Raw genomic sequence first — 24,017 nt, forward strand, 5'->3', positions numbered from 1 at the left:
TGCGGCCTTCTCTTACACCATGGCCTAACCTTACTATCTTCTTTTTCTAATTATTCTAATCTAAACATTTAGCATAGGGATGCATTTTATTTTAGGGAACATACTGGCACCAGAATATCACCTCTTGTGTGAATCCCTTTTTCAAACCACCACTTACTTGAAGAGTCATCCATACCTAGCAGTCTGAGGAGCATGGCAGAGTGGCTACTTCTTTGACCTGGAGGAAGAGTGAGGACTTCCTTCTGGAGACTAGCATAAGAACAGGAGCTGGAGGACCTGCATGACAATCTGCTAGGGATGGTGGTGGTCTTAATGTTGGTGTACTCCCTAAGTTCCTGTTTTCAAACCAGAGCCTTAGAAGGCGAGGCCTTTCAGGTGGCTCCACTTTCATGATTAGGCTTAGTGCCTTTATAAAAGAGGTGAAAGGGAGCTGCTTTGCCCATTCCATCATGCGAGGACTCAGCATCCATCCCTTCAGCTCTTCTGCCACATAAAGGTGCAACAACAAGCTGCTCTGAGGAATGGGCCTCACCAGACATTGAGTCTACTGAAGCCTTGATCTTGGACTTTGCAGTCTTTAGAATTTAAGAGATAAATTCAATTATTGGTAAGTTGCCTAGTCTGAGATATGTTGTTACAGAAGCAGGAACAGACTGACATAGGGATCATGAAAATTTCAGCACTCATTAGTCTGTGCATAAGAGATGTGAAAGAGGTGGAAGTGTGGGGGCTAGTCTGTGAGGTTGGGTCTTGAACAGGAAGACATTTGCCACATTCCAGATATTTCCAATGAGAATTCTCTGATAATCCAACCACCTGAATCCCTTCTTTCTTTTCTACCTCAACTGTGGAAATTTTGCTGAGTACACTGAAAAGCATTCTAGGATTCTGGAGAAAGGGAGGTCATTTTAAGTACAAGTCAATAGCACTAAGTTTCTGTAAATATTACAACACTAAACAGAATTTTTCAAGGTTTTGAAATCCTATTCTCATGGCAGCAGAAGATATTGTATGCAGAGATTGACAGTGATGGAAATGAGATTTGAAGGTAAGAACAGCAGTGTTTCTGAATGTTGAACTAATTTGAAGTTCTGAATAAGTAGATAATTAGATTTATTATTCAGTGGTAGAGGCTTCACATTACTACACAAGGTGTAAAGTTGTCATTTTGTGGTTCTCAGCACAATAGTGTTGACTAAAGCAAATAGAACTACATCCATGGAAGAAGTATCTATAAAAACCTGTCCATCAGAAGATCACTGTTGAGAACTTAATGCATCTCCTTGGTCTCCTGGAGTGTTTGGTTTTTAGCAACCTGCAGGAGGAGAATGAGGTTGGCAACTGCTATCCATCACCCACGCATGCACACAAGCCACCTACTTCATAACACCTGGAGCCACCCATGGTTTCAAGTTTAGGGAGAAATTTTTTCAAAAGGAAAGATATCTAGAATTTTAGCATATATTTGCATGTTGACTTTTAAACATATGGAATCATATACCAAAGTAAGTTTGATCGCATTTTTACTAGGCCAAACTCAATTCAAGGGATTGGCATGTGTAAAAAATTCTAAATTGATTAGACTTGGGCGCATAGGAGAAAACACATTGGGATGCATGAACTTGAAGTAGAGAAGTCATTTTAGGACCTTCCTAGAATCATGAATAGAACTTTAAAAAACAAATTTAAACTATAAACAGTCTAATCAAGTCTACCTTCAAAATATCTCTTTGTTTAATGTTACCTGCAGTTCTATATTCAATTCAATAACAGAAAGGCTTTTTTTTTTCTTCACTCCTTCTAGAAATTCTAGGAGATTTCCTCAAGTTTATTGTCAAGCTACAGCAGCACCTGAAGCAAATTAGATGTGGACAGTAGGGAAGTCTTGACATTACTAATGTCACGAAGAATGATTTGTATATGACTGCTGTCACTTTGTGGAAATGAAGTACAAAGCAATTGGTTTTAATAAAATTATCAAGACGATTCTCCCTCCTTCTTGGCTTTTAGTTTCCTCTGAAAGAAGAATGTGTTGTGTTTTGGTCTCTTACCAAATGCCCTTGATTGACCTCACTCATTTCCAGAATTCACATAGCAACTGTTGCTATATTTTTCTGAAGTAGGATTTTTTTTCTTTCTTTTTTCAACTCTAAAGGCAAAATATAACTGAAAACACAAGTTCAAATGTTCAAAGGAGGTAAAAATGTCCCAAAATCATATAGCCAAGGGAAAACCTCTTTATCTTGAAGATCTTTTTGCTTGCATACAGAATTTATACATACATCATGATTTTATTTTCAAAAGTAAAATTGTCTTAAGCATATTAAATGCAACTTAGTGCTTTTTTTCTTAGCAACATATTGTGAACATTTTTCATGCCAGTTTATGCATCTCTCTCTCTTCTTTTGCATGTCTGCTTAAGTATTCTGTTTTTTTAAAAAAAATATTAGAATTTAATTAATGAGTACCATATTGGTGAACTTTTAAATTATCTACACTCATTCATTATTACAGATAATTCTGCAATGAACATGTTTGAATAAATATTCTTTGTTCCCATGTGTGGGTATTGCAATGGGGAAGGAAAGTAAGGTGTCTTAAAAATGAAATCGTAAGGAAAAAGTATGGGTGAAGTTAAGGTTTTCAAACTTTTTGCCAAACTATCCCCCAGAGAGGCTGCACTAATTTATAAAACCACCAACAGTAAATGCCAGAGACCAGGAACATTTTCTCAGGCTTCCTACGTATAGGTCCATTGTGCTAAGCCACTGAGATGGTATGATGTGGCATCATGGTATCTCATGACATATGGAGCTTCATCCTTACCCCACACAGTTCACATGGCCACATGAACTCAAGTTAGTAAGCTGCAAAAAGGGCAAATATTTCCATGACCTGGCTCAGCAGTGGGCTCTATTGACTTTTACTCAGAACCTCTGGATCCATTTCACATTACTGGTGAAATTCCAAACCTGACATCTCAGGAAACTTGGTATTTCTAAGGTGGAAGGAGGCCAGAATGGAGGAGGATGTGGTCTATTTCAGCAAACCCAAAGTTTAAACAGTGCTCTTATTTTTCTTCATGTTGACCCTTATTAAACATTGTAGTGTATATAGCTTTCAAATGTCCAATACTTGAGATACACACATACATATGAGTGCACACACGTGAACATACGTATAGACACATGGAATCTGTAAAGAACATTCATTCATTCATTCATTCCCCCTCATCCAACAAACACGGAATTTCTTTGTGCCCGGGATATTGCTAGATGCTGCAAGACAGGCAGAGTGGTGAACAAAGCTTGTGTCTAAACTGAATGCTGTGAGCCCATCACTAGGGCCAACCAAGTTGGTTAGTTATACAGAACCATTTTTTTTTCTCTGCCATCCTATTTACATGTCTTCTCTAAAGACATTTTACCTCCTAGAATCATCTTTGAAGATGTTAGAAGCAGCACAGAAAATTACTGTTAGTAGTTCAACAAGCATAGGAGACATGCTATGTTCGAGGCATTAAGCTTAATATTGTAGGAATATAAAGATAAGTAAGACACAGTCTCTGTCCTCAAAGAACTTATCTTGTAAGGAAACTGACAGGCTTAAGACCCTGAATTATAGATACCTAAACACAGTGTTACAACTAAATAGAAATTAAACAGATCAATTCTTCATTAGGCAATGTAGTGAACAGAATAATGATTCCCCCTAAAGTGTACATGCTCTAACCCCTGGAACTGTGAATATGTGAATTTTAATAGTAAAAAGATTGGTAAGTGTGATTAAGGATCTACAGTGGGGAAATTTCTTGGAATATCTAGGTGAGTCCAATGTAATCATAAGACCCCTTTTAAAAGGGAGGCAGGGAGGACAGAGGAGAAGACAATTAATGATAGAAGCAGAGTAGAATTTAAAGATGCTGCCCTGATGCTTTTGAAGATAAGAAAAAGGGCCTTAAGGCAATTCGGTGCAGATGCACTGAAGTAGATGAAAAAAGCAAGGAAATGCATTCTCCTCTAGAGCTTTCCCAAGTAGCATAGACCTGCTGATCCTTTGATTTTAGCCCACTGAAAGCCATTTTGTTGTTGCTGTTTTTACTTCCTTAACTGTAAGACAATAAAATTTTCTTTTCATTTTTAAATCACTACATTGTGGTGGTTTGTTACAGCAGCAATTGAATACAGAGCATTAGTGAATGTTAATTGCGGAGTGGTATTTCAGGGAGAATCTTGATGTATCCCTGGGATTCTGTAGGCAGGAATGAAAAATGGAATTACAGGCAAGAAAGCAGCAAGGGAAAAGGGGCAGATGTGAGAAAGTACAAGGTGTGCAGATTTTAAAAAGCCTGGGAGCCTCTAGAAAAAGGATAAACCTGGATACTGACTCAGTATCCAGGATGGCTTCAGAGTGAGGGGTAAAGGAGATCACTTTTTCTTTCTTTCTTTCTTTCTTTCTTTTTGTGGTGGTTCTGGGGATTGAACCCAGGGCCTTGTGCATGTGAGAGAAGGACTCTACCAACTGAGCTATATCCCCAGCATCCAGGGGATCTCTTGAACACAGCTTAGGCAAAGGGGAGGAAAAGTGGGGAGGGGACATGGGGGCAGAAAAGACCGAGGAATGAGATGGACATCATTACTTTGGGTACATGAATGAATGACTGCACATATGGTATGATGTTACATTATGTACAACCAGAGAAATGAAAAGTTGTGTTGCAATTGTGTACCATGAATCAAAATGCATTCTGCTGTCATATATACCTAATTAAAATTAATTAATTCATTAATTTTAAAAAATAATTTGAGTCTTAGAGTTTCAACTAGAATTGGGTGAAGAAGAGTGTGGGAAGGACACCCTGGCCAAGGGAAGGGGTGGATGAAAGGGGACAAGAAAATGGCAGCAAGAATGAACAGGGTAATGAGGGGTTTCAAGAAAGAAAGCAGACATGTCTAGGACAGGTTAAGGAGCAGCTCTAATATCTGGCCAAGGAGACTGAACTTTTGTAGGGAAACACTGAAGGAATTTGAGAAGGTCAGTGAGACAATTTGTCACCTGTTTCCTTTTTCTCTGTCGAATGAGTATACAAAGCTATCCCAGTGCCATTTAGCTGCCCCAGGAACTGGCTGATGAGTGAGATGGACAGAAGAAATACCTTCAGGCTTTTGGGGTGCACAGCTCACTTACCTGGATCTGTAATTTTGTTTGACATGCAAAGAACTGACTTGTAAGGTTTTGATGCTAACCTTATAAGACCAAGTCCCTCACCCACTGCTTGCCTCTAAGTAACCATGTGCTTTGGCTTCCTTGTTTACAAACAGCAGGTCACTGAGCACAGCCTCAATTACTATTTGGTCCAACAGAACAAGCCAGGAGTCCAGAGCCAGGACTGACTGATGCTACTGCTAAGTGGCCAGATGGGAGGCACAGGACACTGTTGGCTGGATGGCATTCTTTAGAACGCGGGCCTTTGCTGAAGATGGGATGAAAAAAAGCAGAAAGTGAGACCACAGAAAGGGACAAAGAGCAAATTATGCTTCGATCATTCATGCAGAGCCACAGCAAAAATGATAAGCAAACAACTTAAAGCATGGAACCAGCCAAAATTTTCACATATTACAAGAGAAACAACTGGGCCTCAAAAAAATTGCTGAGGGTTTCCCTGGTAATTCACATTTATGACCAGAACTCATCTTCAGGTTTCAAAGGACTGACCATATGAGTCATCCATTAAACAAGACATTTTGAATCAGCCATAGGCTAAGTGCTCATCTAGTTGTGGCCATGACAAATACTAGAGATACATATTTTAAGGGTAACCCTGGGTCACTGTTGAGAGTTCAGTTTGTATATTTTCTTGGAAAATTTTGGAATCCTAGGGCCATATATTTTTTTTTTTTTTGAGGCTGGAGATGGGAAATGGATTTTGGCAAGATTTACATTAATTTGGACACAGTGACTTTGACACAGGGCAATTTTTCTCATATCTAAATACATCTATACATATAGACAGTGTGACCTTGAAGATGGTGCTGCTGTGGAGCCTTCCTGGCAGTTTGCACTGAACAATTTCTCATGGTCCTTCCTAGTTTTATGAGTTGATGAACCCAGTAGGTCTCTCCAGATGTCATCTTCAACCAAAGAAGCTAAAGGAGCACCCAAGGTGACACCAGATAACATTGCAGTGTAATAAAAAGAGCTCAAGGAGAGAACGCAGTAAAAAAAAATGTTCATTTTAAATCTTTGTTACTTGTATTCTTGATAATTGCCATTTTGACAGGAGATGAAATCTTAGTGTAGTTTTTTTTTAATACTTTTTTTAGTTGTAGTTGAACATAATACCTTTACTTATTTATTTTTTTTTATTTTATTTTTATGTGGTGCTGAGAACCAAACCCAGTGCCTCACACGTGCTAGGTGAGCAATTCTACTGCTGAGCCACAACCCCAGGCCCCTTAGAGTAGTTTTGATTTGCATTTCTCTAATTGCTATAAATGTTGAACATTTTCTCATATATTTATTGATTGTGTATCTTCTGTGAAGTGTCTGTTCAATTCATTAGTCCATTTATTGATTGGTTTATTTTTTTATTTTTATTGTGTGTGTGTGTGTGTGTGTTAAGTTTTTTGAGTTCTTTCTATATCCTGGAGATTAGTGCTACATCTGAGGTGTGTATGGTAAAGACCTTCTCCCATTCTGTAGGCTCTCTCTTCATGTGATTGATTTTTCAACTTTGCTGCAGAGAGGCTTTTAAGTTTGAATCCATCTCATTTATTGATTCTTGATTTTAGTTCTTGCCCTTTAGGAGACTTGTTAAGGAAGTCAGGTCCTAGGCTGACATGATAAGATTTGGGCCTACCTTTTCTTCTATTACGCGCAGTGTATCTTGCCTCACTCTAGTTAGAATGGCAATTTTCAAAAATACAAACAACAATAAATGTTGGTGATGAAGTGGGGAAAAAGGTACACTCATACATTGATGGTGGGACTGAAAATTAAGGCAACCAATATGGAAAGCAGTATGGAGATTCCTCAGAAAACTTGGAATGAAACCACCATTTGACCCAGTGTCACGAGGGGGCAAAATTGTGACGTATGCAGTCGAGGGGAGAAATAAAGAATGTCCACGCACTTCTGCCCCTTTCAATGCTTTATTCACTCAAATTACTCAATACAATTTCACTCTATAGGTTCTTAATCATGAAAACGACAATCCTTAATGCCAAGCACTGCAATAGACATAATTAATTCACAGCAAACAATTCTAGATTAATTCTTAGCCCTGCAAAACACACTTAATCATGATAAGCTAATGACAGACATTTCCTCTGCATGTTAAGTTCAAAAGTCTTAAGCCTTAGGCTTTAAGTCCAGAAGATGCACTCTCACTCAGACTGCAGTGACCAGGTCTGGAACCAAGGCAGGCTTTTCCTGGTGTGGAGTGGATGACCGGTTGAGGAGAGGGTCATAGGGAGAAGTTGTGTCTCTCACCAAGGTCCAGATGAGTTGGTAGAGTTTGAGAATGGTGAGGATCATGCAGGGGCTCAGGAAATGATGACAAGTGATGGGATATCAGGTCTTTATCAGGTTCTCCAGCTCGAGTGCATCCATGTTTTGGCTGGCTGAATCCCTGTTCATTTGCTCTATCATTTATACTAAATTTGGGGGGTTTTGATCCCCCTTTCAATCCTTATCAGCTACCACCAGATTTCTCAGTGACATCATTTACTCTGGGGTCAGAAACATCTGGTCTGGTGGTCTCCACCCTGATCTTCTCGCCTTTCCCTCTTATCAAGAGATGTCAGCCTGTCAAGGGCTTCACTCTGTTTATCAGGGTGAGGGGAAGCCACTTGTTTGTGGCTATACTGGAGGGATCTGTGGGTGGTAACTGGTGAAACTGCAGGTTTCAAACTGGAGTTTTTAAAATGGAGTTGCTTAGGCTCAGGCCTAAGGTCATCCTAACACCCAGTTATCTCACTCCTTGGTTTATACCCAAGGACTTAAAATCAGCACACTACTGTGACACAGCCACATCAATGTTTAAAGCAGCTCCACTCACAATAGCTGAATTATGGAACCAATCTAAGTGCCCTTCAACAGATGAATGGATAAAGAAACTGTGATATATATACACAATGGAATACTACTCAGACTTAAAGAAGAATGAAATTATGGTATTTGCAGTAAATGGACAGATCTGGAGAATATCATGCTAAAATAAGCCAATCCCCCAAACCTAAAGGCCAAATGTTTTCTCTGACATGTGGATACTAATTCACAATTTAGCCAAGCATGACAGGTGGGCAGCACTTGGGAAGAATAGAGGTACTTTGAATTAGGTAGAGGGAGTGAAGGGAGTGGAGGGGTAAGAAGGTAGGAGGGATAGTAGAATGAACCTGACATTTATTACTCTATGTACATACATGACTACACTACTGGTGTGATTCTACATCATGTACAACCAGAAGAATGAGAAATTACAATCCATTTATGTATGATGTGTCAAAGTGCATTCTACTGTCATATATAACTAATTAGAACAAATAAAAAAAAAACTTTATTGCTGTTTCTATTGGAGAATCTGTAAGTTGGAGAAATAAGTCTGTGCCAACAAAACTTGACTAAACTTGTTACTACATGGCCATTGGCTTTTAATTGCTAAAAGACAGATTGCTTCTGACCTAAAAATTCAGAACTCGCTTACCAAAAACACTAGGACTAACTTCACTGGCATACTTGATGCTTATGCCAATAATATTCTTTGTTCCAGAAAGTAAAATTCAGAAAACTCTGAAGAAGCTTTGAAGTAAACTGTGAGGCAAGTGGCATATCAACATCCTGAATGCTTTGTGTAATTTTCTCTGTCACCATTAACAAGAAGAATGAAGTACTGGAAATCTGCCAGGGAAATACTCAGTGAGTGTTTGAGTGCTTTGCCTCAAGTGCATTTGAATGAAGTATCCGATGCCCAGAGGTGGTTGGGAAGTTGAGTGCAGAAAGCAGATTTGCCTGCAGCACAACTTGCCTTCTCTTAACCATGCTCTTGTGTGCTGGGCCTAAAGACTGGAGGCTTCCTTCCTTTCATGATTTTAGCCCTGCAGTCCTCCCCATCATACCATACCACGAAACCCTAATGGAGGTCTCTCCATGAATATATAAGTTAGCCTCCAGAGATAGCCTGAGGTTCCAAAAAGGCAATCAGTTAAAAATGATGCCATGCTTTGCAGAGGACAAGAGAAAGGATCAGAATAAAGAAAGAGGCTGTTATCCTGACATTGATGTTGATGCAGAGGAGGCCCGGGGAGACTAAGTAACCATGGGAATCTGCAGTCACTGGTTCTTGCAATCTCACAGGGAAAATTTCAAATGAATTGCATTGAGCTTATTGGAAAAGTGAGAAATGAAGATAACGTACAGGATAGGCATTGCGTGGTCTGTCTCCCAGGAGAACAGTGTGGCTTTTCTGGAGTTGGGGTCTTTTATAGATTTTGTGTCCTTTTGTCTATTTCTCAGCAATTTCCTTCCTTTCCTCCCTTCCTCCTTCCCTCCCTCCCTTCCTTCCTTCTTTTCTTCCTTCTTTTATCTTTTGTGAGAATTGTTTGTAAAAGAACGGAAGAGGTACCAGAAATGCACTTACACAAAGGAAAGGCCATCTGAGGACATGGAAGGAAGGCAACTATCTGGGGCTGGGGTTGTGGCTCAGTGGTAGAGCGCTTGCCTAGCACAGGAGAGGCCCTGGGTTCGATCCTCAGCACCACATAAAAATAAATAAATAAATAGGTAGATAGATAGATAGATAAATAGAGGTATTGTGTCTAACTACAACTAAAAAAAAATGAATATTAAAAAAGAAGAAGAAGGCAACTATCTACAAGCCAAAAAGAGGCCCCACAAGAAGCCAAAACTGCCTACACCTTGATTGGACTTCCATCCTCCAGAACTGTGAGAAAATAAATGTATGTTGTTTAAGCCAAACACACTGTGGTATTTGTTATGGCAGCACTAGAAAACTAATTTAACTACAATGTCAACTAGTTCTCCAGCTTTCTGGGTAACTTTTTCTTTCAGTTCAAACGATGATAATAATAAACACAGACAACACAACAGTGATCTGGAGCCCCATTCTGTATGGTATGGAAAATTGGTTTGACCAAATTCTTCTTTACTCTCCCACCATGCTGAGGGAACTTTTGAAAACTCCCTTAGGAATGAATGCTTTTATGTTCTATTAAACGACTGGGTCACCTCTGAACCCTTCAGCCAGCTTGCTTTCTCTAATCTGAAACTTCTTTTATATTTTCTATTTTCATCTTTTGCCATCTAATAACTTGTTTCCTCCCTAAGCATGGACAATGAACTCTCCCATATGGACATGGTAGTTCCTCTAAGTACCAACTAAAACTATGCAGCAATGACTAACAAGGATTAAAGAAATACTGGGAATAAGAGAAGGCAACTGCAATGCAAAAAAGAGAAAATTTACTACTAGCTTCGAGACAGGATATTTCCTAGAAGCCCCATCTACAGTTTTCCATAGGGTTTTCCCAAAGGCTCTCTCATTCCTTAACTCCCTACATCCTAACTTCTGCAAATAGGAAGACTTACTTTGCTCTTCTTTAGCCAGAATTGAGGACTCCAATCTCACCTCATTTCTGAGAAAAGGAAATAGTCCTTTTTTGAAGATAGGGTCATATAGATGGAATGGAAATTTGCAGAGGGAAACCCTCTATCCTCCAGAAGGCATCCCCACAGCCACTCACAGGATGTGATCTTGTCCACAGCAAGGCAATCGCAGCATTCAGGTTTCATTTCTCAAATTCTGCCACACAGTTGCACAAGTAATGGGAGTACTAGTACAGGACCCCTCACTCAAGGTGGTGCATTCTCTTCATGACATTCATTAATTTAAAAACAAGTCCTTAAAAAAATCACATACCATCTTTGGTGGGCATTCCATTCCTTGATTTAGTAGAGAGCAAAAGAATCATACCTCAGGTTATTGCTTTCTCAAAGACTTGCTTACTGGTGGTGAAAGTTGTGAACTAGTACGAAAAATTTCCCAATGAAAGAAGATGACTTTGACATACCTCAATTCAATTAGGAGTACATGCTTTTCTCATGTTCTTTCTTTTCAACACTAATCTTCTAATGTCTCTCTATGGTGATGACAGCCACACAACAGATCTGCCTGGACTGGTAACTGCACTTTCTATAAACATAACAGCAACAACAATAATAGTAATTATACAGATAACAGTTATTCACATCTTAAGGTGTGAGAAAAGTACCACATTATCATTTTATAGACATTATCCTGATTCATCTTCATCACAGCCTCCTCTGAATTAGGTAACATAAGCCCCCACTTTATAAAAAAAAAACCCTTGATTTAGAAAAGTGAGCAATCTGACCACCAATCCTACCTCTCAGAATACTTTCTCCTTTTTCTAACTTTTACTCCCTTTATTTTCCTTTTCTATACTGATGCTACAGATATATCAGTATAGATATATCATGAGATATAAGAGATATAAGAATATGATACTGACAATATTTTATTTGATTGAGTACTGGCATTCCTGTTAGCCAGGGTCATAAAGAATATGTTTGTTTTTTTCCAGGAAAACTAAATATTCTGAATTATTTTGGGGGGAAAAAACAGAATTGTTTTAAAATTAGCTCTATTTATATTGATTCAGTTAGACCAAGATTTAATGAGAAGATTGAAAGATCAAGATGTAGGCTGTGCCATGGTGACACCAAGTAGAAAAAGGAATGACCCTTCTTCAAGGATTTTACATTGGAGTTATCATTAAAGCCTCCTCTTTGGGGATAGGCTAACCTGTACAAGCTTTCTGTAAACATTTCAAGCATTCTTTGCTCTCTGAGAATAAGAATTGAACTTGACCACAGGAGCCATTTGAAAGTTCATCTGGAAACAATCAAAGTCCCACAGCTCTTTCAAAAGGCACATTAAGTGATACCCCTGGAAATTGGTGTCTAAATGTTCTCAGAGAATAAAAACCTTCTATTTTCTAACCACAAATAAAAAATAAAGGAATTGCTAGCTTGACTCCTGCTTAAAAGGCCTTTAGGGGAAGGATTAAGGTGGCAGACTGTGTGCATATAATCAGGTAATAAGGAAGGACATATCCTGGGGCAGCCACTAGTTTAAGCAATCCCCAACTTACAAGCAAAACATTGAGTAAAGGAATTAGCTGATTGGGCAATGATAAACCTTGGGTGGGCAAAGGTCAATGCTACTAAGATTTCCTCATTTGGAAAATGATGTCAGAAAATTTAGCATTGCACAACAGCATCTTTTTTTTTTTTTTTTGAAAGGAGAAAATTCTGGTGTTGCTTTCAGAAAAGCTAATAAATATTAGAAAATATTTTTGGTGAATATCTATCTGGTGGACATAATGCTATAATTTTCTACTGCTCAGAGGCCTATGATATGGTGATGTTGGTCCTCTTTTGAGAGAACAGAGACAGTACAGTGTGAGGGTGGGATCACTTCAGCTAATGAGAGACAGTTGTTAAATTTTCACAAAATTTGAAAGCTGAATTTTAAAATATTGGAAGTTTGAAATCAGCCATGGTGAGGGTATTTATACCAAGGAAATGAGCAAACACTATACAAGAAGACTATTTTTTTTTTCTTGTGGAGAAAAAAGTTTTCTAGTGCACTCATGTTCAGACTTTTAACTATTGCTGAAAACCACTCCTTTCTGTATTTACTCTGAAACCTGTGTTTTTAAATTGCTATGCTGTGTTGATTTATTTCTACTGTGAGGAGGAAGATACTGCTATGGCTCTCCAAGTGCTAGCTAATGGAAAATAAACCTTAAAAATATTTACAGTGTATTGTTAAGGGCACCAGGAATTTCTAATAGCTCACATTTTCCAACTTTACCTTATTTTTTATGTTCTTTCTCAGTTTCAACCTCCAATCTTTATCTAATTTTTCTGTGTGAATCATGCCCTTAACATGATTAACTATGTATCTCTGCTAAAGAATTTCAGGTAATATGTTGTAGGCATCCCTCTGTATGCCACTAACTGTGACCTTTCTCCCTGCCTCACTCACCTTCCCTAAGACAATGCCGACTCCCACTTGCTCTTGTTTCCCAAGGTTCCACCTGCTCAGACACTATACTTCTGAGGGCTTTATGCATTAACATGCTGTCAGATCAGGCGAGGCAGGCAGCGACCAAAGGAGGCAGATTTAAAAGGGCCACTGAACAGGCTTTATTGAGATATCACTCCTGGGCAGAACTCGATCAGACCCACAGAGGGGACAAGGGAAGGGTCTGAGGAGAAACCGCGTGGAAGCTCGACCAGACTGGACTTTTATGAGGCTTACAGCAGGAAGGGAAGGGCTTGGGACAGGAAAAGGTGTTTTTAGGGTCCCTTGCCCCCTTGGAGTTGGTCAGGGAAGTTGGCTGAACCTCAGGATTGGCCAGGGGGTCCTGCTGATTGACAGGCGTTAGTCAGGAGATCTGGCTGATTGACAGGCGTTTCCGCTGGCATCTGATTGATGTTCTTGTCCAGCACGGGCTGCTTTGTTCTAAGTAGCCACCAAGTTGCCACCACCCACCTAACACATGCCACCCTTGCTACCAATGGAGAAGTTCCTAGGCGCCCCTGGAGATCCTCCCACTGGAGAAGGAAGAAAAATTTTAGATGACGATGAATGAGGTTGCAAATACTTTTCGTATGGAAAATCTCATATGACTCTTTGACTTTCTCTATGGTAGATGTTGGGGCAGCAATAACAGCTCTAACCATCCTTTTTTTCCTCTTTTCTTGCACATACATCTTCAACTTCATCCGTACTTGTGTCTAGTCATCTTCAAAATCTGTAACTGCTTCTTCTTTTTTTTTTTTAAGAGCTTACTTTTTATTTCCTCACCTTGGCATTTCACTTCTTTCTCTCAAAATCATTAGGAAAACATGGGATTATAGTCATAGCTATTGGAATCAAAATTTAAAAAAAAATCAGAGACTGTTATACAGGTCTCATAGCCTGGCTGCCATGTGGGTGAGTGTCTACAACCACCAGTGATCTGGGCTGCCACTCCCTTTTGGGCTGATTACTAGGGTAAGAATTACACTTTGTCTGCCTTCTTTGTGTGTTAATAAGTGTGGTCAAAGTCGTGTTCCTTGAAGGAATAGGAATCTCACCCAAAATAGGGAATCTTTAAAAGAAAATGAGTTTTTGCTTTGCAAAGTATATTTGGATTGAAATATTCTAGAAGAAATGGAGCAACAGCTCAGAACACAAGTCTCCCTCCAATCAATTTTTTTCCATTCCGAGTGCCAGAGATCACCCTAAACAAAATCAGCACACACTGATCCAGGAGTTCACTACTATTCGTGTCAGCCAAACCAATATGAGCCACAGTGGCAGCAAATAGCCAGAACTGCAGACATTGCAGGATGAAAAAGAACTCTCATCTGTGTAGTGAGAAGTAATATGTACCTGGGAGTGAAGGTAAAGAATGAAGGGTGGACAGGAAGGTGTTAGGTAAAAACAGCAGGTGAAGAGACCCAGGGAATCAGGAAACATACTCACAGGGCTAGCAGTGAGAACCCGCTTTGTGATGGTACTAGACAGTGACACCAGATGATCCCAGCAGGTGAAACATGCACGGCACTCCCATAGCAGCTTCACTATAACTATGGAGCTACAGGGAGCATATTGGATAGTGGCCCAGCCAGAAACTCGGGTGTTAATATCTTAAAATGCACCCCAAAAGAGAAAAGAGGCAGGCCTGTATCACTGATCCATGGGTAAATTGTGTGTAATTTATATACCTAGGCTCAACTTCCAAAGAATACTAGGATCAACTTCCAAAGAATACTAGCTATAAGCCAAGTGTCAGGGTATTACAGATACTCATGATAAGCCAATCCCCAAAACCAAAGGTCAAATGTTCTCTCTGGTATGTGGATGCTGATTTAGGATTGGGGAGGGAAGAATAGAAGATCATTGGATTAGACAAAGGGGAAGGAAAGGAAGGAAGAGAGGATGGGATTAGGAAAGGCAGTAGAGTGAATCAGACATAACTTTCCTATGTTTATAGATGAATACACCACCAGAGAAGCTCCACATCTTGTACAATAACATGAATAGGATCCTAATTAGAATAAGTTATACTCCATGTATATATGTCAAAATGCACTCTGCTGTCATGTATATCTAAAAACAACAACAACAACAACAAAAAGAGATTCTTATGCATGCAGCACTCAGTGAAGAAAATTATAAACCTGGCTCCTTAGATACCCAATTTTTGAGAAAGGGATCCATGGAGTTTGATTATTTCAAATCTGAAAATAGCTAAATTAGAGGAGGAAGATGAAATCATAGCACATTGGGACAGAAAATGTGAATTTGCCAATTCCATTATCTATTCCTTCATTAAAAAATAATGATACAGAGGTGTAGTTGACATAAAATAGACTGTGTATTTTAAAACATATTGATGTTTTTTAGATCTGTGAAACCACCACCACAATTCCCAAATTTTCTTCCTGCTTTTTTGATCCTTCCCACTCTACCTCCTTTGCTGTAGGCAACTATTGAGTAACTTTCAGTCATTATGGTTAGTTTGCATTTTCTATAAAAAGAATCATAGACACGTAGAGTGTGTATTCTCTTTGAATTTTTTTTTTTTTTTTTAATTTTTTATTGTGGGTTGTTCAAAACATTACAAATTTCTTGACATATCATATTCCACACTTTGATTCTAGTGGGTTATGAACTCCCACCTTCACCCCATACACAGATTGCAGATTCACATCAGTTACACATCCATTGATTTACAAATTGCCATACTAGTGTCTGTTGTGCTCCGCTGCCTTTCCCATCCTCCACCCTCCCCCCTCCCCACCTCTCCCCTCCCCTCCCCTCCTCTCTCTCTACCCCCTCCACTGTATAACCCTGAGGGTCTCCTTCCATTACCGTGCAATTTACCTTCTCTCTCCCTTTCCCTCCCACCTCTCATCCCTGTTAAATGTTAATCTTCTTCTCCTGTTCTTCGTCCCTACTCTGTTCTTAGTTACTTTCCTTATATCAAAGAAGACATTTGGCATTTGTTTTTTAGGGATTGGCTAGCTTCACTTAGCATAATCTGCTCTAATGCCATCCATTTCCCTGTAAATTCTATGATTTTGTCATTTTTTAATGCAGAGTAATACTCCATTGTGTATAAATGCCACATTTTTTTTATCCATTCGTCTATTGAAGGGCATCTAGGTTGGTTCCACAGTCTTGCTATTGTGAACTGTGCTGCTATGAACATCGATGTAGCAGTGTCCCTGTAGCATGCTCTTTTTAGGTCTTTAGGGAATAGACCAAGAAGGGGAATAGCTGGGTCAAATGGTGGCTCCATTCCCAGCTTTCCAAGAAATCTCCATACTGCTTTCCAAATTGGCTGCACCAATCTGCAGTCCCACCAGCAATGTACAAGTGTACCCTTTTCCCCACATCCTCGCCAGCACTTGTTGTTGTTTGACTTCCTAATGGCTGCCAATCTTACTGGAGTGAGATGGTATCTTAGGGTGGTTTTGATTTGCATTTCTCTGACAGCTAGAGATGTTGAGCATTTTTTCATGTACTTGTTGATTGACTGTATGTCCTCCTCTGTGAAGTGTCTGCTCAGGTCCTTGGCCCATTTGTTGATTGGGTTGTTTGTTCTCTTATTGTCTAATTTTTTGAGTTCTTTGTATACTCTGGATATTAGGGCTCTATCTGAAGTGTGAGGAGTAAAGATTTGTTCCCAGGATGTAGGCTCCCTATTTACCTCTCTTATTGTTTCTTTTGCTGAGAAAAAACTTCTTAGTTTGAGTAAGTCCCATTTGTTGATTCTAGTTATTAACTTTTGTGCTATGGGTGTCCTATTGAGGAATTTGGAGCCCGACCCCACCGACTGTAGATCGTAGCCAACTTTTTCTTCTATCAGACGGCGCGTCTCTGATTTGATATCAAGTTCCTTGATCCATTTTGAATTCACTTTTGTGCATGGCGAGAGAAAGGGATTCAGTTTCATTTTGTTGCATATGGATTTCCAGTTTTCCCAGCACCATTTGTTGAAGATGCTATCCTTCCTCCATTGCATGCTTTTAGCCCCTTTATCAAATATAAGATAGTTGTAGTTTTGTGGATTGGTTTCTGTGTCCTCTATTCTGTACCATTGGTCCACACGCCTGTTTTGGTACCAGTACCATGCTGTTTTTGTTACTATTGCTCTGTAGTATAGTTTGAAGTCTGGTATCGCTATACCGCCTGATTCACACTTCCTGCTTAGCATTGTTTTTGCTATTCTGGGTCTTTTATTTTTCCATATGAATTTCATGATTGCTTTCTCTATTTCTACAAGAAATGCCATTGGGATTTTGATTGGCATTGCATTAAACCTATAGAGAACTTTTGGTAATATCGCCATTTTGATGATGTTAGTTCTGCCTATCCATGAACAGGGTATATTTTTCCATCTTCTAAGATCTTCTTCTATTTCTCTCTTTAGGGTTCTGTAGTTTTCATTGTATAAGTCTTTCACCTCTTTTGTTAGGTTGATTCCCAAGTATTTTATTTTTTTTGAAGATATTTTGAATGGAGTGGTTGTCCTCATTTCCATTTCAGAGGATTTGTCGCTGATATACAGGAATGCCTTTGATTTATGCGTGTTGATTTTAAATCCTGCCACTTTGCTGAATTCATTTATTAGCTCTAATAGTTTCTTTGTAGAGCCTTTTGGGTCTGCTAGATATAGAATCATATCATCTGCAAATAGTGATAATTTAATTTCTTCTTTTCCTATTTTTATGCCTTTAATTTCTTTCGTCTGTCTAATTGCTCTGGCCAGTGTTTCGAGAACTATGTTGAAGAGAAGTGGAGAGAGAGGGCATCCCTGTCTTGTTCCAGATTTTAGAGGGAATGCCTTCAGTTTTTCTCCATTCAGAATAATGCTAGCCTGAGGCTTAGCATAGATTGCTTTTACAATATTGAGGTATGTTCCTGTTATCCCTAGTTTTTCTAGAGTTTTGAACATAAAGGGATGCTGTACTTTGTCAAATGCTTTTTCCGCATCTATCGAGATGATCATATGGTTCTTATTTTTAAGTCTATTGATGTGGTGAATAACATTTATTGATTTCCGTATATTGAACCAGCCTTGCATCCCAGGGATGAATCCTACTTGATCATGGTGTACAATTTTTTTTATATGTTTTTGTATCCGATTCGCCAGAATTTTATTGAGGATTTTTGCATCTAGGTTCATTAGAGATATTGGTCTGTAGTTTTCTTTCTTTGAAGTGTCTTTGTCTGGTTTAGGTATCAGGGTGATGTTGGCCTCATAGAATGAATTTGGAAGTTCTCCCTCCTTTTCTATTTCCTGAAGTAGCTTGAAAAGTATTGGTATTAGTTCTTCTTTAAAGGTTTTGTAAAATTCTGCTGTATACCCATCGGGACCTGGGCTTTTCTTAGTTGGTAGTCTTTTGATGGTTTCTTCTATCTCCTCAATTGATATTGGTCTGTTTAGGTTTTCTATATCCTCCTGACTCAATCTGGGCAGATCATATGACTTAAGAAATTTATCTATGCCTTCACTATCTTCTAATTTATTGGAGTATAAGGATTCAAAATAGTTTTTGATTATCTTCTGTATTTCTGAAGTGTCTGTTGTGATATTGCCTTTTTCATCCCGTATGCTAGTAATTTGAGTTCTCTCTCTTCTTCTCTTCACTAGCATCGCTAAGGGTCTGTCGATTTTGTTTATTTTTTCAAAGAACCAACTTTTAGTTTTGTCAATTTTTTCAATTGTTTCTTTTGTTTCGATTTCATTAATTTCAGCTCTGATTTTAATTATTTCTTGCCTTCTACTTCTTTTGCTGTTGTTTTGCTCTTCTTTTTCAAGGATTTTGAGATGAAGTATGAGATCATTTATTTGTTGGTTTTTTCTTTTTTTAAGGAATGAACTCCAAGCAATGAATTTTCCTCTTAGAACTGCTTTCAATGTGTCCCATAGATTCCGATATGTTGTGTCTGTGTTTTCATTTATCTCTAAGAATTTTTTAATTTCCTCCTTGATGTCTTCTATAACCCATTGATCATTCAGTAACCTATTGTTCATTCTCCAATTGATGTATGCTTTTTCCTTCCTTCTTTTATCGTTGATTTTCAGTTTCATTCCATTATGATCAGATAAGATGCATGGTAATATCTCTACTCCTTTATATTGTCTAAGAGTTGCCCTGTGACATAATATATGATCTATTTTTGAGAAGGATCCATGTGCTGCTGAGAAAAAAGTGTAACTGCTTGATGTTGGGTGGTATACTCTATATATGTCAATTAGGTCTAGGTTATTAATAGTGTTATTGAGTTCTATAGTTTCCTTATTCAACTTTTGTTTGGAAGATCTGTCCAGTGGCGAGAGAGGTGTGTTGAAGTCTCCCATGATTATGGTGTGGTGGTCTATTAGACTCTTGAACTTGAGAAGAGTTTGTTTGACGAACATAGCTGCACCATTGTTTGGGGCATAAATATTTATGATTGTTATGTCTTGTTGGTGTATGGTTCCCTTAAGCAGTATGTAGTGTCCCTCTTTATCTCTTTTGATTAACTTTGGCTTGAAATCTATTTTATTTGATATGAGTATGGACACGCCTGCTTGTTTCCGAAGTCCATATGAGTGATATGATTTTTCCCAACCTTTCACCTTCAGCCTATGTATGTCTTTTCCTATCAAATGCGTCTCCTGTAGGCAGCATATTGTTGGGTCTTGTTTTGTGATCCATTCTACTAGCCTGTGTCTCTTAATTGGTGAGTTTAAGCCATTAACATTTAGGGTTATTATTGAGATATGGGTTGTTCTTGCAGCCATATTTGTTTATTTCTGTTACTAAACATTGTTTGTTTTCCTCTTTGATTGTTTCCCCCCCCCTTTACTGTCCTACCTCCCACTGTTGGTTTTCATTGTTATTTTCCATTTCCTCTTCCTGTAATACTTTGGCTAGGATGTTTTGAAGAGATGGTTTTCTAGCTGCGAATTCTTTAAACTTTTGTTTATCGTGGAAGGTTTTAATTTCATTCTCCATCCTGAAGCTTAATTTCGCTGGATACACAATTCTTGGTTGGAACCCATTATCTTTCAGTGTTTGAAATATGTTATTCCAGGATCTTCTAGCTTTCAGAGTCTGTGTTGAAAGATCAGCTGTTATCCTGATTGGCTTACCCCTAAATGTAATCTGCTTCCTTTCTCTTGTAGCTTTTAAAATTCTCTCCTTATTCTGTATGTTGGGCATCTTCATTATAATGTGTCTAGGTGTGGATCTCTTATGATTTTGCACATTCGGCGTCCTGTAGGCTTCTAGGATTTGGGATTCTGTCTCATTCTTCAAGTCTGGGAAGTTTTCTTGTATTATTTCATTGAATAGACTGCTCATTCCTTTGGTTTGGAGCTCTGTACCTTCCTGTATCCCAATGACTCTTAAGTTTGGTCTCTTAATGTTATCCCATATTTCTTGGATGTTCTGCTCATGGTTTCTTAACAGTCTTGCTGAGCTGTCTATGTTCTTTTCCAGTTGAAATACTTTGTCTTCATTGTCTGATGTTCTATCTTCTAAGTGTTCTACTCTGTTGGTAGTATTCTCCATTGAGTTTTTAAGTTGGTTTATTGCTTCCTGCATTTCTAGGATTTCTGATTGCTTGTTTTTTATAACCTCTATCTCCCTGTATAGTTGATCCTTTGCTTCCTGGATTTGTTTGCGTAATTCGTTGTCGAAGTGATCTTTCATTGTCTGATTTTGCTGTTTAATGTCTTCCTTGATACTCCAGATCATCTGAAGCATGTATATCCTGAATTCTTTATCTGACATTCCATCTGCTGCAGCTGTTACCTCTTCTAAAGTTGCGTTGACCTGCATTGCTTGTGGTCCTTTCTTTCCTTGTCTTTTCATACTGCTTGCGTATCTTTCCTGCAGGTGCGGGCGGCGGCTCTGCTCTCTCCTTATTCCAATTGGGGTGTCGTGGCTACCACGCCGGCAGGTCACTGGGCCTGTTCTGGTAGCTGGTGGCGGCTCTGTTCTGCCCCTACTCCAATTGGGGTGACGTGTCTGTCGTACCAGCAGGCCACTGGGCCTGTCCCGCTGGTCGGTCGCAGATCTACCCACCTTTCGGGCACGGGTGGAGGCTCTGCTTTGCCCCTACTCCAATTGGGGTGTCGTGACTACCCCGCCTGCAGGATGCTGGGTCTGTTCCTGGCAAGGGAGGCGACTCTGCTCTGTCACTACTCCAATTAGGGTGGTGTTTGTACCCCGCCGGCAGGCTCCTGGGCCTGATCCGCCGGTCTGTTGTAGGTCTGCCTACCTTGAAGGCGCGGGCGGCGGATCTGCCCTGCCCCTCCTACCACGCCTGCGGACCCCTGGGCCTGATCTGCAGGTCGATCACTGGTCTGCTCACCCTGCGGGCACGGGTGGCGGTTCCGCTCCACCCCCACTCCAATTGGGGTCACGTGACCACCACACCGGCAGGGCCTGATCCGGGCGTGGGATAAGGATCTGCTCTGCCCCTACTCGAGTTGGGGTGACGTGTGTACCACACTGGCCGGCCACTGGGCCTGACCCACCAGGCTGTCACAGGTCTGTTTACCTTGCAAGCGCGAAGGGCGGCTCTGCCTTGCCCCTCCTACCACGCCCATGTACTACTGGGTCGTGGGTCTGCCCACCTGGCGGGTGTGGGTGGCGGCTCCGCTCCGCCCCCTCTCCAATTGGGGTCACGCGGTCACCACGCTGGCGAGCCGCTGGGCCTGCTCCGGGGGCTGGCGGCGGCCCGGCTCCTTCCCTCTGGCTCGAGGACAAATTGAGGAGACTCGGGTGACTGAGCCTCACCCCCCTTACCAGGAGACCAACTGCTTATGTCACCGCTGGTATTGATGAAGATCTCTCCTCCACCGCTTTCTGCTGACATCAGATCTCTGCCATGTTGGTATCCTATGCGAATGGCAGCATTTCGTTCCCCTTGCCAGGCAACCCAAGCAATGGGTGAGTCCTGACCTGCCCTCAGCAGGACCCGGACCGAGACACAGTTTCCGCGGGCTCCTAGCCCCGGTCCAGGGAAGTTCCGGGAGCCGGAACTCGGCCGCTCCGTGCTCGGTGTAAGCTCCTATAAGTGTAAGCTCCAAGAAGCAGCCCCCGCGGGCTCAGTTCCGGGAGCCGGAATTCGGCCGCTTAGTGCTTGGTGTATGCTCTGATAGTAGCAGGGTCCAAGAAGCAGCCTCCGCGGGCTCCGCAGCCCTGAGCCAGGGCGGTTCCGGGACGGTTCCGGGAGCCGGAACTCGGCCGCTCTGTGCTCGGTGTAAGCTCCTATAAGTGTAAGCTCCAAGAAGCAGTCCCCGCGGGCTCAGTTCCGGGAGCTGGAATTCGGCTTCTTGGTGCTTCGTGTTTGCTCTGATATTAGCAGGGTCCAAGAAGCAGCCTCCGCAGGCTCCGCAGCCCGGAGCCAGGGCGGTTCCGGGACGGTTCCGGGAGCCGGAACTCGGCCGCCCCGCGCTCCGTGTTCACTCCGATAAGATCAGATTTTAAGAAGCCCCCAGGCGCTGAACCCTAGCAATCTGTCTGCAAGCCGCAGGCGAATTGCAGCCTGAAATTACCTGTTCTATGGCTGAATGAGCTGCGGTCAGTCAAAAACAGGTGTGGTGACGTCAGTTTACCAACATGGTGGCTGCTGGCCTCCTCTGTGGTCTGACCGGTGTGGAGAACCGAGATGGACCGCTTCCTTCCCCGTCTCGAACCCAGAATTCAGCCCTGAGTGCGGTGCTTGCGCGTCTGGCAGAAACTGCAGCGCTGTAACCCTGCGTCTCTATCCCAGCGCGCCTTGCAGACTCTAGCCGCGGGGCGATTTGCTTAATAAGCAGTGTTACCCTCCATGCGACAAACCTCTCGCGTTTGAGTCCCCGTAGCCGATCCTCATGCGATGGAAATCCTTCCTCCAGGTTCCGGCGCACCCCACTATTGCTGGAAATTCCTAACAAGATATCCTTTAGCCGTCCTGACTTGTCATACTCCCACACAGTGAAGCAGCACACGGGGGTAATGCACTCCCCTCGCCGCCATCTTCCCTCCCCCTCTTTGAATTTTTTAACTCAGCATAATTATTCCGAGATTCATCCTTGTTCTCCTGTGTGTAGGTGATTCATTTCTTATTGGAGGGTAGTATTCCACTGTGAGGATGTTGTCTATTCATTCCCCTAACAATGGATATTTTAGTGCTTTCTCATTTGAGCTTTACAAATAAAAATGCTATGAATAATCATCCTTTTTAAAGCTAAAAGCAAAACAATCAAACAAAACTCTTACTTTATTTTAAATATTGATGTGATGAATCAGGACTGTATCATAACTTCAGAGTCCTTAGATGCTTTTGCCTTTGTGGGCCCCTTCATCCATTTAAAAAATAAAAATTCAGATTATATTTTACAACTGCGCTGGTATAAATTCAAATATAATCTAGACTGGGTGAATTATTATATATTCATATTTATTGTATTCTTTTTAATTCTAATTTTAAAAGAAAGTAAACCTAAACATTTTGGTAGGCCTCTAAAAGTATGGTGAGCTTGTGGTACTTTGCTTACTATGCCTAATGGTTAAGTTGGCCCTGTGCCTAACTAAAAGTACTCTTTCTCAGACCCTTGCCTCTGAGGGTAACCTTGTGATATGAACTCAGAGCTTAAGCATTCTGGAAGGGATGTTGTCCTTTCCTTCTTCTCTCAGCCTACAGTTAAGAACATGAATTTCATACATGTAGCAGCCATCTTGCAACCATGATGTGATAATATTTTCTTTTTAAATATGTTGGTGCATAAAACAGAAGGAGTCTTGTTCCTGTGTCTCAAACTCCAGCATTAGCCAAAAATCTTGTTAGATGAGGAAAAAAAAATCCTAGTTGTTTTTGTTCTTTGTTATAAGCACCTAACTTCTCTCCTAACCTGTACATTACCCCAGGG

At 40.6% G+C, this 24,017-nt stretch overlaps 1 long non-coding RNA gene across 2 annotated transcripts in view; it reads right to left on the reverse strand.

Annotated features, from left to right (window-relative positions):
* Positions 1-7,132: 7,132 nt before the first annotated feature.
* The window catches only part of LOC124103779 (uncharacterized), a 131,728-nt gene continuing 114,843 nt past the window's right edge, over positions 7,133-24,017 (reverse strand). For both annotated transcript variants that reach the window (XR_009228306.1, XR_009228305.1), the window contains one exon: positions 7,133-11,209. This is a non-coding gene — a long non-coding RNA (uncharacterized LOC124103779). The remainder of the gene's footprint in view (positions 11,210-24,017) is intronic.

The sequence above is a fragment of the Marmota monax genome, unplaced genomic scaffold (genome assembly GCF_021218885.2).
Source record: "Marmota monax isolate L192 unplaced genomic scaffold, Marmota_monax_Labrador192_F-V1.1 WCK01_AAM20220418_F8-fsc00006, whole genome shotgun sequence".
NCBI lineage: Eukaryota > Metazoa > Chordata > Mammalia > Rodentia > Sciuridae > Marmota > Marmota monax.